The sequence below is a fragment of the Ascaphus truei genome, chromosome 13 (genome assembly GCF_040206685.1).
Source record: "Ascaphus truei isolate aAscTru1 chromosome 13, aAscTru1.hap1, whole genome shotgun sequence".
NCBI classification, from domain to species: Eukaryota; Metazoa; Chordata; class Amphibia; order Anura; family Ascaphidae; genus Ascaphus; species Ascaphus truei.
The window spans coordinates 26,252,253-26,267,252 of NC_134495.1; positions in this window are offsets into that span (position 1 = coordinate 26,252,253).

A 15,000-nucleotide genomic window follows, 5' to 3' on the forward strand; every position below is an offset into this window, starting at 1 on the left:
AAACATAGCTCAATTCAATGGTATTGTTAGCAAAAAATACTACAGCATGCTGGATACTGAACAAAAGGGAATAGATACAGATGTAGTCAGAGTCACAGTTTTTGTGTCCGCAGATGAACAAGCTGAAATCCTCGGCCTGTCTGTGTTTTGCTGCTTGTGAGAATTAAAGAAACGTTAATCATCCTAGGCCAGACAGGCTGTAAGATATGCAGAGGAGTCCCAGAGAGTAAATACCTCTCGGTGTCTCCCCAGAGCAGTTCTTACAGACTCTAGTCTGTCCTGAACCTTAATGATGTAGATGCCCGAATATGGGGCTCTACAGTACATCATGAGGGGAAAAACAAGAGGACCATATTTGGTTATTTACGTCATCAACGATAGGAAATTTACATCATTTATCTATAGACGTTTGAAGCAGGGAGTCTCCGGAGCTGAACTCCATTAATGTCAGCTCTGGGGACCTCCTGCTTTCAGAGATACAGTGGTAGGGGCCACCGATAGCCGCTGGAATGGGAATCAGCTCTGGAGACCGCCTGCTTCAAACCTGTATATAAAAATTACAATTTAAAAAATAACGATGCTGTAAGAGTTGCTCTGAGGGGGAGACTGCTTCTCTCTGGGACTGATCTGCGCATCTCTTACAGACGTGTGGCTGGCTTGGTAGGATTAACGCTGCAGGGATCCCATTCAGAAACAGAGACCCCCGCTGAGTTAATTCTCCCAGGTCGCTTTCTGTTTTCTAGGCAGCAACCGAGTGCGGCCCCTGCAATGTTTTGTTATCACATTGACAGTATGTCTGGCTCCATCTGTAAGACAGGATGAGAGAGGAGATAGAGCACTACATCCACTGCTTGCTTGCAAAAATAACAGAGGTGCGGTCCCACAACAAAAAATGAAGTTTATTGGATCAAAGAACAAACAGCACACCTACGCGTTTCGGGCTACAGCCCTTTATCAAGGTGAATAAAACTTACTTACCGGAGTGAGTTTAAATGCAGGATCCTCACGCTGTTGTGACCAATCCCCGCCACTTTCTAGTGTGTCAAATGACGCGGGACGTGTGACGTCAGTGCGTTGGAGACTCTAACAACAAAAACTTTATTAAATCCTAACACTCTAACACTCCGTAACAACATAAACACAACATAAACTAAAAAGTCGAATGTACATATAAAAGACTATTAACAAAACACATGTGATAGTGAATAACGAACTCCTTAGATTCCGGGTGTATATATACCCTAATGCATTGAAGTAAGTATATTTGTACTCTTTGAATATCCACAGTTATAATGAGTAGAGACTGTTGTGGCAGTACACAAGAATAGTACATATAATAAATTAATGACGATTAATATTAAACACATAACATAATTTAGAAAAAACTTTGAACTAAAAGATAATGAAAACTGAAGTACTAAATTAATGAAATATATCAATTTGTTTAGAAAAGTAATAATAATGAATCTATATTGGAAAATAATTCTGTTTCCAAAGAATTACTCAATGATCCTAAACAAAAACAAATAGATATATAAAAATAATCCTATAGATAATAATACCCAATATGAAGCAAACATTGAGAAACTTACATAGAGAAATAATTTTGAAACCAATATTTTAAGGAATCATAATTAAAAATTATTCCAATAAACATTAATGACACATAAATTATCATATCCAGCTATGACATAAATTGTTAGTCCAATAAAAAAGATATCATCTAATACTGAAGAATTCATTTATTCTGCAGTATCGCACTGGTCTAACACGGCTATTTTCTGCTTTATATATATATATATATATTTCAGAATGTTCGAGACCCCCTGGGTACTTTATCATAACGGAACCATCTCTTTAAAGCCATCGGGTAACAGCAGGAACAATTCATGATTCATGAAAAAGAGGCCCTGGATCCCAGTCAGAATTAAGACCATGTGGGATATGAATCTGAAGGGTAAAGATCCAAAATAGCTCTCTTTTGTCCAATAGACTAGTTCTGTTTCCACCACTGATAGGGCATGGTACATGTTCTATACCTGTATATCTGTATATGAGATTTCATTTGTATTACCCAAACTGCAATTAGTAAAGTGCAGGGAAACTGAATGATTAAAATCCCTTTTAATAATTAAATGTAAGTGTTCGAGTATACGAACCTTTAAGGCTCTGATGGTTCGACCCACATATTGTTTCCCGGACCCACATCTGAGAAGGTAGACCACAAAAGTGGTGTTACAATTAATAAAATAAGCTATTTTGTATTTCTTTCCAGTATTAGTGGAAATAAATTCGGATGTAGTTTCCATATATTTACAAGATTTGCACTTTGAACAATTGAAGCTTCTTTTTGGTAAATTAATAGGTCTTTTTTGTGTAGAAAATAAGATAGAGGACACATAATTCGCAATGGTTTTGGCCTTTTTAAAAACAAATTTGGGACCTTCTTTGTAAATATGATGTAAAATAGGATCTGCAGCCAACACTCCCCAGTGTTTCCTCACAATATGTTTTATTTGATAAGCTTGTTTGTTATAGTGTGTGATAAACAACGGGGATTGAAAACTGGAGTCCTGTCCCTTCCTTTTCTGTAATAACTCAAATCTGTCCATATCTTTAACTTCTTCAAAGGTTTTGTTTAAATAATGAAGTGAATAGCTGCTGGCTTCAAAACGTTCCAAAAAATCTTTAGACTTCATTGGTTATTGGTCTTCATTGGTTATTGGAGGGGTTCTCCACATAAGACTTTGCTCACATATATTGGCACTTATCCTTACTGCGATTGTTTTTAGAGCACCATACAGCATTTTTTTCTATCCATCTGTAAGATGGCTACACCAGGACTAAAACTCACAAGCTTACAATATGAGGTCTTTGTACCAAGCATCAAAAATTGCGTTAAAGTGCAAGATTGGCAGTCAGAAATATCAATTATTATTTTCTCTAATGCACAGAAATCTAAAAAAAATTCTCTGATGCAAAGAAAAGGAATTGCGCTAAACGTACAAGTGTAAATGGTTTACACTAAAAAAAGAACGTGTTCAGATCAAAGGAGAAAGTGCCTCAGAATAGTCCGCCAAGTTTAACTTGGCGTAAACCTTAAAAGAAAGACATAACGTGATAAAAGTGCTACCCAGTGACTTTTCTACACCAAATAATGTGACAATATATGTTACAAAAAATAAAACTGTGAAACTTTCCAAAGTTCCTCTTGGAATGTTCCTCCAAATTACTGTAGGAAAGATGCGCAACCAAAAAAGAATATAGTGTATTAGTCTAAATAAAATGCAATGTGATTTCTACGGTGTGTATCTATGCACTCACAAATTCCCTGAATGTATCAGGCACTCAGGAAATATCGTTTATTTCCCCTCAATGAAAGTTAAAGTACAGTATTTCCTGCATGTCTGATACTTTCTGGGGATTTGAGAGTGCATACAGTATATTAGATAGTGTGCACAACTTAGATTGTACTTTAGTCTACAGTACTACATTATATTGTTCTTTTTCTGGTGCACACGTTATCTAAATGGAAGTTAAAACTACAATGGGGCCTATGCAGAGAGCAGCGAATTTTAAAATTGGCGAATTTATTAAAAAGTAGCTTTTTTGGAGAGTTTTATTCTCCATATGCAGAAAAGTGCGAATTCTGCTATGTTTAACATGGATGCGTGTGGCGAGTTTAAATTGGCGAGATGCGCGCTTCAGAAACGTGTAAAAACAAATTCGCGCCTTTTTTTCCCATTGCAATGGCCGCGAGCGGCAGCTTCTTGCCAATTTTTTCTGGCGAGGCAAAAAGGAGACAATCGCGCCATTTTATTGGCGCGAACAGCCGCTAGATGCCGTTCGCGCCTCTCTGCATTAGGATATTTTTAAAACTGGCGAGATTGAGGTTCTCGCCAGCCGCGAGGCGAGTTTTACAAATAGAAAAGAAAAATTGGCGCATTTTTCGGAACTCGCCATTTTCTGCTGCTTTCTGCGCGATTTTCTCCAAAAAATGGCGAATTTCGAAATAGCGCTGCTCTCTGCATAGGCCCCAATGTCTGTTAATGTATTTGTGCATAATTAAGTTGTTATGTATCAATCAAAAATGTATTTGATGCAGAATGAATGTTTCATTACATACGTTAATAAAATGTATTATTTTCACAGTATGGCTATTAAAAATAATATACATTTGAGATTTGAGAGTGCATACATTAGATAGGCTGCACACCTTAGATTGAACTTTAGTCTATAGTACTAAATTATATTGTTCTTTTTGTTTTTATGTATCAATCAAAAATGTATTTGATGCAGCATGGATGTTTCAGTACCTACTGTAGGTTCATAAAATGTATTATTTTCACAGTATGGCAATTACAAATAGTATTACAATAATAATTGATATGTATTAAGACCAGTTCTAAAAAAAAATACACATCATTCTGTTAAACTAAATTGTATTTATAAGGTATCAAAACAATGTGGTACTGTATGTCAGAAAAACATGCTGTTAAACCACAAATAATGCACAGAAGTTGGAAGACTTCATACATATGATGCACATTTTGTGAAAGTTTGTGACACTTTCAAGCACAGACATTTAAAAGATTTTTTTTTCAAAAACAATTTTAAAATGTAGACCCACACTGTCTGTCTTTCAGACCAATTTCTTAAGAACCATACCATGCTTTCCTGCTGTAGAACTGACTTTTAATTTGCGTTGTTAGCAGTGGGTAGGTATATATTGTACTGTATATGAACACTAACAAATGCATCATCTAACTATATTATTTCATTGTATTATATTGCAGGGTTAAATACATGTATTATAAAAAGCAATTGGATTTGTATTTCTTAAAATTAAACAGGTGATTTTTTTGCATTATTACAGTGTATTACATAGTTACATAGTTACATAGTTACATAGTAAATGAGGTTGAAAAAAGACTTCCGTTCATCAAGTTCAACCTATGCTAAATTTAGACAACAGATACTTTATCCTATATCTATACTTATTGATCCAGAGGAAGGCAAACAAAAAACCCCATTAAGGGGAAAAATTAATTCCTTCCTGACTTTAAGAATTGGCAATCGGATTAATCCCTGGATCAACATCCTTCCCATGTATATTTATTTGGCAAATCCCTGTATACCTTTCCCATCTAAAAAGATGTCCAACCTTTTTTTGAACAAATCTATTGTATCTGCCATCACTGTCTCCATGGGTAATGTATTACACATTTTAACTGCCCTTACTGTAAAGAACCCTTTCCTTTGTTGTTGGTGAAATTTCCTTTCCTCCAACCTTAAGGGATGTCCCCGAGTCCTTAGTACTGCCCGTGGGATGAATAGTTCTTTTGAAAGCTCCTTGTATTGTTCCTGAATATATTTGTATATAGTTATCATATCCCCTCTTAGACGCCTCTTTTATAATGTAAATAAATCTAATTTAGCTAGCCTCTCCTCATAATTTAGAATGTCCATCCCCTTTATTATTTTGGTGGCTCTTCTCTGCACTCTCTCTAGTTAAATAATGTATTTTCTTAGGATTAGTGCCCAAAATTGTACTCCATATTCAAGGTGTGGTCTTACTAATGCTTTGTAAAGGGGCATAATTATGTTTACTTCCCTTCCATCCATTGCCCGTTTGATGCAAGATAAGATCTTGTTTGCCTTTGCAGCTACTGCATGACATTGGGCACTATTGCAAAGCCTGCTGTCTACAAGCACTCCTAAATCCTTATCCATCAAGAATTCCCCCAATATATCTCCATTTAATTTGTAAATCGCCTTTTTATTCTTGTATCCCAAATGCATAACCTTACATTTATCTGTATTAAACCTCAACTGCCATTTACCTGCCCACACTTCCAGTCTCTCCAAGTCCTTCTGAAGAGAAATTACATCCTGCTCTGATTCTATTACCTTACACAATTTAGTATCATCAGCAAAGATGGAGACTTTGCTCTCGATCCCAAACTCAAGGTCATTAATAAACAAGTTAAAAAGCAGGGGTCCCAGTACCGATCCCTGAGGTACTCCACTCACGACTTTAGCCCAACCTGAAAAAGTTCAATTTATGACAACCCTCTGTTGTCTGTCCTTTAACCAATTTTCAATCCAGGTGCATATATTATTACTGAGTCCAACTTTCTTTATTTTGTACACCAACCTCTTGTCTGAAACCGTATCAAAAGCCTTTGCAAAATCTAAGTAGACCACATCAACTGCATTACCCTGGTCTAAATTCTTACTTACCTCCTCAAAGAAACAAATAAGGTTAGTTTGGCAAGATCTATCCTTCATAAATCCATGCTGACTATTACTAATAATTTTGTTTTCCATTAGGTATTCCTGAATATTATCCCGTATTAAACCTTCAAGTAGTTTCCCTACTATTGAAGTCAGGCTTACAGGTCTGTAATTTCCCGGTTGTGATCTAGCTCCCTTTTTAAATATAGGCACCACATCTGCTTTACGCCAATCTTGTGGTACTGAGCCTGTGGAAATGGAGTCCTTGAATATTAAATATAATGATTTAATATTACTGAGCTTAACTCCTTGAGAACTCTTTGGATGTATGCCATCGGGGCCAGGTGCCTTATTAATTATTATTTTTTTAATATTAGAGAGAGTTTAATGCATTACCCCTTGATGGGTATTTACAAACTCACTCTAATAAAAACACCATATACAGTATATCAAAGAAATGTCCAAGTACTGTAGATAGAAGTGGAATTTTGTCTCTATCAATTGTTGTGCTTTTTTACACCAATTTTGCAGCACAGTGTGGACAAATTGCCATTTCCCCTTTACATTTACAAGTATTTGAAATGTGAATAAAGTGATTGAAATGGTTGAAATAGGAGTTAGAATTCAGGGAAATGGTTTAGACTCTAAAGTAATAGGAATATGTCAGGTTCATATTTGAGCGGGTAATGGAGGCAGATTGTTAGAGTTAGGGAGAGGAAAGTTAGAATTGGACTTTGATAAGATAGAGATGTCCTGTAGCAAACTTTAATGTTCCCAACATCGGGGTAAGCTGCGGTCACGTTACCACAGTTGCCCCAACACTGGAGAATTAATGCTACGGGGGTCCTATCCAGAAGCATGGACCCTCCACAGCACGGCCGTGGCAGACACTGTCTCAGGCATAGTGGACTTTTGTTCTTTCAGCCACGGCTCTAGAGACGGTAAGTCTTACTCCATCTGTACTCTATGTTAGATGCAGAACATCAGATAAACCTACCTTATGTTTGGTGAGTAAAATACAATTCAGGTTGCAGGCAATAAACATCTGTGCTGAAGATTCAGCTTGTAGTTGACTCCATAACTGAAAACAAAAACCAGTACTTCACTTTACTTTCTATAAGCCCAACAAATGATTGTCCTTCTGATACGTAGTATGTTACATCAAAGAACATAACAGAGCCCATTGTGCAGATTTAAGCAATAATAAAATCCATATATACAGTATATAGTTTTTGCCCCCTGGAGGTTAATTACTTATGAATTGCTTATATACAGTAGTCTGGACCAGACAGCCCCACTCAAGAGAGAAAGAGTAATTATATGATATAGCTATTGGTGCTCGAGGACAGAAGGAATCCCTAAGTCCTACATACTAAAGTGCAGTATAACTGATACTAATGGGACTATAATAACACACAAATATGCATAAAATGTGTAAGATGAATGATTAATTTTAATGATACAAAAATAAAAATAAGTGGATAGTACAAAAAGAGCAAACAAGAGTTCAAAATGAATGAACTAAAATGAAAAATGTGTACAATACTATGCAGAGTACATAAAAAAAGAGAAATAACACTTATTCGCCACTGTAGAAAAGAGCCAAGAGTCAGCAAAATGTGACTTTAACAACAGTCCATACTCATTACCCCTCAAGATTGTGAGCTCTCACGAGCAGGGCCCTCATTACCTATACTTGTGCTGAAAACAGGAAAAAAGGGTAAGAATAGCTTACAAACAATAACCTGTAGCACTCTGAAATTTTTTTAAAGCACAAGGGAGAGAGGGAGAGGGAGTGAGGTATACAAAGAAAAACACACAATGTTACAGAATTAACCTTTATGAGGCATAAATATCTGATGAAGGTTAATACCGAAACGATGTATGTTTGTCATTGTACTGAGGGTGAGAATAAGGGAAAGAAGGGATGGGGGAATTGGGGAAAGAGAGCTCTTGTGTCAGCCTAGAAAAGGTGGCTGAAGTGTGGTGCAATAGTGATGGATAATTGGAAGCAGGTAATGGAGAGACAGAATCCCTCTGAGTGCACTCTATACTTCTAATGATTTAAAATGGATGGTAAATAAAATACTTTAATATTAACAATATATAAGAGGATATAACGATTGGAAGGGGAATCTATGGCCAATCAATGAGCAACACGGACGTATAAAAAATATAAACTAATATAAAAATATAGCAGATAAGTGTCCACACCAGGCAGAGTTATTAGTGGGTATATAGTTTCCTGAAATATCCGGTCATTTAAACCTGTCCCACAGTATTGTAATGCCAGGGTCATGTAATGAAAGCATACTGTATATGCCAATGGAAATATAGTCCCATCTATATCTAGCCCCAAAGAGATTATGGTTGTCAATTTCAATACACAGCTCTGGTATAACTCTGTCCTTTGTCTTAATAATTATGGGACTTGCTATATGACCACGCACTTACTGGTCACTTTTCATAGATCTCAATGACAATGTTGGGTTAAACTTACTGTTCTTACAACCAAGCATTAGTTAGTAACTCCGTGACCGCTTTTTATTGTTTATACATGTGTTTATACATGTTGTTTATACATGTAAAATGCCTACAGTCATCTCTCCTGCTGGCAGCAAGGCCTGCTAAGTGTGGGCATGCCAGCAGTAATCATGGAGGTTTTCCCTCACACCCTGGTGAGGTGTCCTGTGTAGCTATGGGAGTGGTCACAGACACTGACTCCCTGGTTGGTGATGTCAGAAATTGTGTCAGCCCCCAGAGTACATAAGACACAGCACTGTGACTAAGAGAGAGTTCTTGCAAGGTTTTTGCAGCGTTTCCGTTCTATCAGGAGTAGAGATATTGCAGAGTTCAGAGAATAGTTAACAGTTATGCTATAGTAGCTGATTTAGGAGTCTGTGTCCAGGGACCAGGCACAGAGCAGTGAATCCCTAATCTAGGAGACATACCTACCAAAGGGAAGTGGCTGGAAAATGATTGGCTAAGTACACCCCATTGTGGAGGGCAGCTATGCCCACCAGTACAATAAAGATGGAGCTGATCAGAAAGACCCCTGTGTGTGAGAGTATGATTACACAGGGGGTTGCACCACGGAGGAGTTCCTCAACAGGATCATCCCCTTGCGGACGCAGGGACCCTGATGAGGTGGAGGCGCTGCACTGGAACTAGGTGAGACTCAGCACACTACCTCAGCTGCCTGTCTGGACGGGTCCTCCCCACACACCATCATGCGGGAGACTCAGGAGTCCTGTTGCCAACAGGTGCACCACCAGACACTACCACACTGTAATGGGGGCCGGTTAGACCACAGGGGCCAATGTGAGATTGGGTGGGTCAGGCCGGTTCACAAAACCCGTTACATTTGGAGGTGAGCTGCTGAGATCAGATCTGTCATCAGGACAGGCTCTAGCTAGGCACACTGGGAAACAGGGAGAGAGTCTGCTGCCACTCTGTGCTGCGTAGGGACGGACCTAGGGGTGGTCAGGGGGCTGACGGGATATTGTCAGTTCGCAGGGACAACCTAGGGGCCTGAAAGGAGTGAGGGGTCTGGAGCCGGGCTATAGCTGACCGAGTCACCTTGAGGCAGTGCTAGTTGGTAGGGCGCCAGAAGGGATAGCCTGTAACTTGGTCAGGAATCCTGGAGAGGGTCTGCGCTAGGCTGACCAAGAGAGGTAGACGCCCCAAGTACTGCATGGCAGAGCCAGAGTACCTAGCCCATTCCAGACACTTACCATAGGGAGCACAGACTGGGAGGAAGGAGACACAGCAGACACTGAGAGAGTGAGCCTAGCCTGAGGTAGTGCAACATGAGTCCAGCTTAGATCAGGTACACATGTGGTGGTGCATCTGAAGCTAATCTTTATTGTACCGGTGTGGTGGCTGCCCCGCAGAGCGGAGCCCCATGTACGATAATTGGTACGAGAGTGAGACAACCCAAAGAATGGAGGATCCGCGTGGTGCGGAGAACACAAAATGGCGACCAGAGGCTGATGGGGAGGGCACCCGTGGCGTGCACCCCACTGAAGAGCAAACAGTCGCCGAGTTATCGTTAACCAGTCTGCTCTGGAGCGGAGCGAAGGCCGTGGCTGCCCCGTTTTTATCCTGTCTGGGACACCGAGGGGCCACCCTTGAAGAGTGTGAGGAAATTGTAATAATTGGGGGAGAACCCCGCGAGGAGAGCAAACAAAATGACTGTTTGGGCTTAAAAGCCAACCAAAATGGCGGTTCCCGCTTGCAAGGGAAACCGCATGGGCCAGTCACAGAAAATGTGGCTGATACAGGACTTGCAAAGAGCTGGCCGGGAATGGCGCTAACAGCAGAGCCCCTCCCTGATGGGGGGCATGGCGCGAAAGCTATGGCTGCGCCTGCATGGACAGTGACTCACTCAGCCCCCGTGCTGAGTCAACCGCTTAGTCTATGGGACCCTCCCCTGATTTCTACCAGGGGGAGTGAATTTCAACTATGGCCTGTGGGAATGCACCCACTGGGCCCAGGGACTGATATCCAGACGGCGCCACTACAAAAGGTAGTTCCGGCCGTGGAAGAGCCGTGCAAAAAGGAGGGTTATATTGCACAAAGGGCGGCTGCAAGGAAAAGGCGGGAACTGGCCGCGGGAAAAGACCCCCACCCTTGTGGGGAAATTGGCGCGAAAACGCTAACCGCGCCCACCAGGACTGAGAAGGGTGCGGCCTTAATTAAGGGGCATGATATTCCCCTGTGGGACCTGCCATAATTGCAACCCCTGGGGGCGGGTTCCAGCTCTGTCAGAAAAGGGAGGAGCCGAAGCAGGGAGTGGCGGATCCAGCAACTTCCACCAGTCAGTTGCGAGGAACCACTGAGAAGAAGAGACCTGTACAGGAAGTGGCTCCTGTGCAAAGAATGGCCTGCTCCTCCACTGTGGGCACGATGGTCTCCACCCAGCCCTACTCAGTACCCGGCGGGTTGCTAGTAGTAAGGGTGGCCAACACCGAGACGGTGGTCGGGCTCTGCCTACAATGTGGGCTGCCCGGAGGCACGGTCAACACGGCGGCACGTTGCCCTCATTGCGGGACTTTATACCTGTGGCCTATGCCCACATTTATTCCAATCCAGCCTGCTGACCCCCCGGTGGACATGGCAAGGCGCTCCGCCGAGTCCCCGGGCGCGCTATGGATCAACCGCGCGAGTCCCGGAGACAAGGGACTGGAGCCGGTCAAGTCGGCTGGGTCAGTAGCGATCGAGGCGGCTGAATCAACCCCCGCGTTCGGGGAAAAGAGACTTTCACTCTGCTCGGAGACCCCTAAGTCAGGGAAAGGGGATTACTCGGACGAGGACCTCCGTGAGCTGGCGGTGTTAAAAGCGGAGCCAAAAAGGCAGACCGGAAGGACGACACCCCGTGGGGTGAGTGGTGGCCTTGAGAACAGGGCGTCCCCCGCAGATCGGCGAGCCGACAGACGGAGTCCCGCCATCCCAGGACCTGATCTAGGAGACGGGAGAGAGACGCCTACACCCCTGCGGATGGGTAAGCCAAGCAGCCCTATCACTTACTTGGTTGCAGCAGGCGGCGAAGCGCTGGAAGGGCCGCGCCAGGCCCCGAGCGCACATGGAGTGACGGCATCACTTCCGGTGGCGACGGCGGAGCAACCGGATGTCGTCGTAGAAGAAGAGATCCCGCATGGGGGTCCCACGCAAGATGGCGACGCTTCCGGTTCCGGGGAAGACATCACTTCCGGTGGTGACGGAGGAACCCATGGGGAAGACGCAGCGACGCTTCGGCGATTGGGGGAAAGTCCCCAATCACCTCAATGGCTCAGAAGCTGGACGGGCGATCTGAGGACTGAGGAGGGTGAAGTATCATCCTTTGAAATATCTACGGACAGCCGGGAACGGGTCGCAGCCCCGTGGCAATCGCTACCCCGTCCGTATGCCCAACCCCATGCCCTAGCTAAAACCGCTACCCCTATCACACGGTCCCCGGGTTCCCCGCCTAGCCTGGAATCAGTGGACATACCCTCAGAAGAGGAGGTGAGACGGACTGGGGAAAGACAGCGCAGTTGCGCTACGGAAGGTATCTCCAGGGGAGGGGGAGAGTTGGGCAAGGCCGCGGTAGGCCAGTGGTTGCCTCCGGAGGCCCCTATGCCTATGCAAAAGACCTCTAGGTGGTCAGTACCGCGATCAGCGCGGACCTCGGGAGTATTTTCCCAGGGGGATGAGAGTGATTCGGGGGAGTCGCACAAGTTTAGAGAACGCCGTTGGTGGGCCCCACTATTTGAAGGGTACTCGGCCTGGATGGACCGTACTCGGTTCCTCATCTGGCGAGAGGATGTAGTGGACTACTGGTGGGTGGTGGGAGAGTTCACCCCAGAACAGAGGGACAGGGAACTGCAGGAGCGCTGGCTTCAAATAGAGCATAGGGAGATAGAACCTATGGGTCCCAGCATCTTGTCAGACCCCGTGGACCCTGACGAACCCCTATCATGGGTGCTACCAGGGAGGGCAGGTATGGCTGACCTGACTAGGATCAGTAGGGCCGAACGGGCCATAATGGCTCGTTACAAGTCATCCCACGGGTTGGAGTACCCGTATGTCCCTGAGCCACTAATGGATGAAATAGAGGAGAACAGGGATAGGTGGCTCAGGGAAAATATTGAAATGCACTTAGTCAGTAAGGGGAATGCTGTGGTGGGGAAGAAGGCCGAGGAATGGATAGAGCACTTAATCCGCATATGGGCCATTGGAAGAAATATCCACAAACACAAGGTAACATATAGGCCCGAGAGGGGATTACCACGGCATTACTCAGTTACAGTTCTAGATATGGGGGGTAGGGAAGTAAGGAAGCCGGACCCCTGTCACTATTTTTAGGTGGTACTGCGCATTACGCGGGTCCGTGGCTGCTGGTCGGGGCGGGCTTGGCGGATGACTGTATTCATGTATACTGTATTTGAATCGTGTGATGTTGATTATGTTTTCTGTTACAGTGCTTCCTGGAAAGAGGTATACAAATTTAGGTCCCAGCGAGGGCGATGGGATTCACCAGGGGGAGAATGTAGCGGTCATGTAAAATGCCTACAGTCATCTCTCCTGCTGGCAGCAAGGCCTGGTAAGTGTGGGCATGCCAGCAGTAATCATGGAGGTTTTCCCTCACACCCTGGTGAGGTGTCCTGTGTAGCTATGGGAGTGGTCACAGACTCTGACTCCCTGGTTGGTGATGTCAGAAATTGTGTCAGCCCCCAGAGTACATAAGACACAGCACTGTGACTAAGAGAGAGTTCTTGCAAGGTTTTTGCAGCGTTTCCGTTCTATCAGGAGTAGAGATATTGCAGAGTTCAGAGAATAGTTAACAGTTATGCTATAGTAGCTGATTTAGGAGTCTGTGTCCAGGGACCAGGCACAGAGCAGTGAATCCCTAATCTAGGAGACATACCTACCAAAGGGAAGCGGCTGGAAAATGATTGGCTAAGTACACCCCATTGTGGAGGGCAGCTATGCCCACCAGTACAATAAAGATGGAGCTGATCAGAAAGACCCCTGTGTGTGAGAGTATGATTACACAGGGGGTTGCACCACGGAGGAGTTCCTCAACAGGATCATCCCCTTGCGGACGCAGGGACCCTGATGAGGTGGAGGCGCTGCACTGGAACTAGGTGAGACTCAGCACACTACCTCAGCTGCCTGTCTGGACGGGTCCTCCCCACACACCATCATGCGGGAGACTCAGGAGTCCTGTTGCCAACAGGTGCACCACCAGACACTACCACACTGTAATGGGGGCCGGTTAGACCACAGGGGCCAATGTGAGATTGGGTGGGTCAGGCCGGTTCACAAAACCCGTTACACATGGCGTGCATTTATATCAGTATATTTAGTTAGGGAACCTTCAGCATATATCTAAGAGTCCTCTAATAATAATATTGATTGAATCTAGACTCCCCTGGGTTACTACTATATCTCCTGCTGCGTCCACTCTATCGGATACTATAATTAAAAGGTCTATTTGCCCTATATGATTGATTTTAGTCAGCAGGCTTACTAGGGAACCACGTGTAATACCCCTATTCCCCCCGCCACTAAAGGAGATTTGCGTGTATGTGGTGTTATAGGGCTGCGGTGCTAACCTGTTTGATATACAGAAGCCTGAGCTTCCGCGCATAGGGAGCGTGGGGTGCAAGGTGCAGCGCATCCACCTGTGAGAATCCCGCCACAGACAGGATGACCCCTCACAGGAAACTATACCCGCTGTGAATAACCACTCACACAATAATATGAACAATAGGAATCTTTACCAGCATGCATAAACATAATACACATGAGAACAACAGTAATGGCAATAAACAATAACAATCCCCTCTACTCTTACAGGGAGAATATCAATACCTCTTCTCCTGCCTTCTATTCCTATATCTGGCACCCATGGATGCCACGTGCCATGCACAATGTTCAGCAATGTTTGAAAGGTAACACTACACCCCTTAGTGTTGTTGGTGCACAGTTGGGTAACTTCCCTCTGAAGCTCGGACAACATTGCCCTCACTCCATTGATGGAGGCAGATGCAGCGTCCCATGACGCGGGGCCTCAGACAAAACTCACCTCACGCCTTACCACCAGCAGCCGCACCCGTGGTCTCTGAAGGGCGAGGAATTCCTCACTGGAGTCCGGCCCGTTCTGCGTTGTCAATGGAATGTCATTAATAGGAAAGGTTCCTAACTATGGGCCGCCTTACAATACACCATCTACTGTGGTTGGGGCCTTGCTCGGGCCTATGGGGAACCATTGTCGTA